This window comes from Nannobrachium achirus, assembly GCF_963921795.1.
Source record: "Nannobrachium achirus genome assembly, chromosome: 6".
In the NCBI taxonomy this organism is placed as follows: Eukaryota; Metazoa; Chordata; class Actinopteri; order Myctophiformes; family Myctophidae; genus Nannobrachium; species Nannobrachium achirus.
The window spans coordinates 39,857,223-39,862,222 of NC_137815.1; positions in this window are offsets into that span (position 1 = coordinate 39,857,223).

The window sequence follows — 5,000 nt, forward strand, 5'->3', positions numbered from 1 at the left end:
CACAAACAATTCAGCGTAGTTACTCATTTGAAAGCATGTTAAAATGGATCTGTTGAGGTTAAGTTATTTACAGTTTTACAGTTGGACATTGTCTCTGACAAAGAAACTATTAAAGAAAGAAGCCAAATGAATCCAAACCTGCAGTTCTGTCAGAATGTTCTCCTTTCTAGTGGTTGACCCATTTCCTCTCAACCACTTCAGGTGACCATACACCGTAGGGTGTCTGTCTGTCTGTCTGTCTGTCTGTCTGTCTGTCTGTCTGTCTGTCTGTCTGTCTGTCTGTCTGTCTGTCTGTCTGTCTGTGCAGACAATTTCAGACACCGCTGGACTGAGCATCAAACCTTGCATGTATGCTCCCAGTATAGCCATAAATCATAACACCTGTAGAAGTCACTAATATCCACTTCCCTAGTCAGCTTGCTGCCTATACTGGACTCATTCCACTCACTTGTGGTCAGTTCATACAACATTTATCCTTTTCTGTTTTGGCTTCCAAAGGTTTTGTTATGCCTGCTATGTGTTTGACCTTTTCTTGTTTTGTCTGCTCCTCTGAACTTGGGTCATCATATACCACAGTGTAGCCAGACACCCACTAGTTTCCAGAAACTGACCCTGGGTTTAACGAGTTGAGTTAAAAAACACAAAACACATTTTCTGACTGATTGTAACGTATAGAGATTACGGATTAATGGCATTATAGCATGACATATTAAGTCTTTAACATTCTGTCATACTGTTCTAACATCCGGTTATTGCAGTCCATCTTTGGTAATATGAAAATGAATAGGCTAAAGATTCAGATTATAATCCTTTTCTCATAAACCTGGTTATCATTTCCACCATACTCTAATTCAATCGTCAACATAGCTACTTTATCACATTTCCACCATGATCTGAAATGTTTGAGATACGATCTCCATTGTGTTATGCCGTTTGGCTGAGATACACAACAAACAATATCAACCCATACCATATCTGCACACTGCCCCATCCTCCATGACCATTTCCTCTTTTTCTCTCTCAAATCCAAACCTCATTGCTATCACAGTTGTTCATTGATTTCAATCTCACAAAATGTGCAATCCTTCTGCCATAATATGTTTTGAACCCCCCACTGTGTAAGTGATTTGCCCCTTTCTCTGCAAAACGGCAGCACTTCTCAGCCTATTGTTTTCATCAAGAGTAAACCAGGGGTCTTCAACAGGGGGTCCGGGACCCCTAGGGGGTCCCCAGAGTTACTAATGGGGGTCCTCCAAATCTTTGAGTGATAGAAACTTTTGTTCTCCTTTTTTATATTAACCACTTGAACCCTAGCGTCCATATTCTGAGAACTTTAGACAAAAATAGCAGCGTTGTGAGCTTGTAGATCGGCTATTTTTGGCAAAGAGCTTTGGTGTAGAGGGGAAAAAGAGCAGACTAAGTACAGAGTGAAAGGTCAAGTTTATTAAGTATCAATCTAGCTAGCCATCGTCAAAGAAAAGGTCAATTCAAGCTCAGTTGTAACTCGAGCTCAGTTAGGCTGTTCTTGAGAGACTAATTAAGTATTGCCAGTTCAAGTGGTTAAATATCTGAAAACACAAATTGACATGAATCCAAAATACACTGATGATTGTGCTGTCAAACAATGAAACTATGGAATCTATGAACAGGTTGTGGGGTCCCTGCTTCATCTCTCTCTCAACTAAGGGGTCCTTGGCCTGAACACGTTGAAGACCCCTGGACTAAACAATTGCAATAATTTCCACACTCATGCATCCGATTTCTCCCTGTGTTTAGGAACACCCCTGCATCAGTAGTCATTTGTCCTCTCTTTAGCCATCATCATGCTTCATTTATAGTCTTGTCGTATGACTGCTCCTCCTGCACCCTTTCTTCTCATCATCCTCTTTGCCCTCTCGTTCACTCCCTCATATCTTCTTTTCGCTCTTACCTCTCACCTTTGCACCTTCCGCTCTCCCCCCGCCCTGCTGTTCCCGCCGTTCACTTATTTTCTTCCCTTGTACAGACCTAATGACTAATTGGTTTGTGTTCTTAGTATGGTCTCGCCTAGTTTAAAATGGAGGCTGCAGGCAGGGTGCAGAGGGTCAGTTTTTGGCTTGGCCAACAAGCAGGTAACTTGTTTTGCCTTAATAAATGTTTGTCTTTTTTAGGTTTTTTAAGTTTAGTCTGTAGTGTTTTTGTTTGTTAAAGGCGGTCCACTGTATCCACAGAACTGCGTGGCCTCGGGAGAGTTTTGGGGAAAATAAAACACCCTAAATGGTATTCTTGGACTCAACCTTTACAGTCCCCCCTTTCCTTCTCTCCCTCTCACCAGTGTCTCCTTCCCTCTCTACAACTTGTATACCCTCCATATTATCCTCGTTTCGGTTCTCCTTCTCCTCCTGCTTTTTAATCTTTTCTCCTCTCTTCCTCCTGCCTGGCGGTGTCCTGTCTCTTGTGATCATACCTCCACCCAGGCACCTGATTAGACATAATCACCCCAGAATAAGGCCTCTCTTTTATCTGTGGCTACAGCTGCAATTCATTGTAGGAGAGGTGAATGGAGGAGGCAGAGGGAGATTAATATCACCCATTCTCTCTCTCTCTCTCTCTCTCTCTCTCTCTCTCTCTCTCTCTCTCTCTCTCTCTCTCTCTCTCTCTATGACCCACTCTGTCAATACTGTCTCCAACAGCTGGTGCTTTTTGAAGGGTGAAAGGATCCAGTTCAGTTTCAATGTCCCATTTTGGGCATACCGCCAGCTGAAAGTTATAGGCATTAATGGGGCAAAGATGATGAAGAGCTTTTTACAGATGGGGTTTCACACACTCGGACGACGCCAGAGTCGAATGTCATTGGTATGATAATGTGTTGGGTTTTATATTTAGACATTGTATATTTCCCAAATTATCTGTTCACAAAGTAATAAGTAAATAATTAAGAAATATGAACAACTTGGCAGTGTGCATAGTTGAGCTATGTGGCTCATTGGCACATGTCTTTGACCTTTGAGCACCAGCTTGCACTGGCTGGACCGATTCGCATACTCCCAAGGAAGACACTACACCCCAAATGTTGAATCCCCATTTTTTTAAATTGGTCTCGTAAACAGTAGGTCTTACAATCAAAAATGATTATAGATAACCAGTAAGACGCCTCAGGGCGACAAGTGACCTCGTCCTAAAGGGCGAGGTTGCACCATGTCTTGGCGGATTTGGTTCCCCTGGCATCACATGGATCTCCATAAATGGCAATAAAAGGGATTTGGTTCCCCTGACATCACAGTAATTATATATTGGCATTCACAGATATGGGCTTAATATTGATGACATCAGGGATCTCCCTTTATGGGCATAAAAGTGATTTGGTTCCCCTGGCAACACAGGGATCTCCATATATGGCAATAAAAGGGATCTGGTTCCCATGAGTGATGTCAGAGCGTGAGAGTCAATCAACAAAAAAGACGATCGTTACCCAGACAGACAGACTCTCCCTTTATTGCCCATATATGGAGATCCCTGTGATGCCAGGGGAACAAATCCCTTTAATGCCCATATATGGAGATACCGGTATGAAGATCCCTGGGATGACAGGGGAACCAAATCCCTTTTATGCCCATATATGGAGATCCCTGATGTCCACATCACTGTGACATCACTGTGACTCTGTCCCTTTTATGCCCATATATCGACATCCCTGATGTCCACATCACTGTGACATCACTGTGACTCTGTGTCAGGGGAACCACAGTGTCAGGCGTAACCCGTCCATCTAGGGGCAAGCTGTGCCGGTTCTGAAAGTAAACTGCGATCTATGGTCACAATTATGCTTAGCTGTTTTCTGCCATTTAGCATCTTCAAACAGGAATCTCATGTTGAGGAGCCTGTATTCACGTTATTCCTGGCCCCGCCCCCGGCTTCCCGTGAATTCTGAATGAATGAATGATTTTGTCTGGAGGGCCAAATTGTCATGTGAAGCTTGACCAATCCTCAATTTTGCATGCACGGGACAAAGCCACTCCTTGGGAATCTATGGGAATCCTCAAAAAAACATGTACAGGACAGACAATTAAGCCATTCCTTAAAAGCGGCTTTCACCGCTTCAAAAATAGTATTGTTGCTTATTGTGCTTACTTTCTAATATTTTTTTAAACCAATGGTTCCCAAATCTTTTTATATTAGGGACCCCGGATTAACATATTTGTTCATAGTCGCAGACCCCCATCTGAAAATATGTGGTGCCAGGGACCGCTACACAGATTTATGTTTTCTCCCCTCAATAGTTTTTAAATAGCAAATATGCAAGCTCACAATATGTCGCAATGTGACACATTGTGAGCTTGCTGATCTGCTATTTTCAAATGTAAATATAAAGTAGTAGGCCTATAGCCTAGTTGCTTTTGTTGGACTTATTTCTTTGGCAAAATCTGGCAACAGACAATTCCCTGTCACTTCCTTACTTGGGAGGAAGTGAAAAGATGTTTTGCCCTCTGTAAAAGAAAATGGCAGCCTCCATAGAGAGGGCCAGGAATAACGTGAATACAGTAGAGCCCACCTCCAAAAGCACTTTCACTTCTGCCCATGCATATAGGGGGTGCCACAGAAATACTAATTCCCTCCAGCATCCTCGCGTCCTGACAGCTGAAACCAAAGCTTTACGCAGCCCTGGCTATAGGCAACCCAACCCTGCAGAGATATGCACTCCCGGAGCGCCCTTTCTAGTTATACAATTATTTTGCAACTCAAAAATGTAACACAAGCTCTGTTATGGTTTGAACTCTAAATGATAACATTTTTAGAAGGCCGACACACAATGATATAAAGAACTGTTTGCTGTTTCAAGGGCAGTTTCTGCCCCCATGGCAGCTAACAGTGTAATGTCAAATGCCAGCGGAGAACCAGTGCCGTAAAGGGCAAATTGGCACGTCCAAAAAAGAAAACATATTTTCTGGGATCCCAAGACAAGGATTAGACAGCATTGAAGCAGGGTACCACCTATAATAACCTGCTGTCCTTTTCTGAAA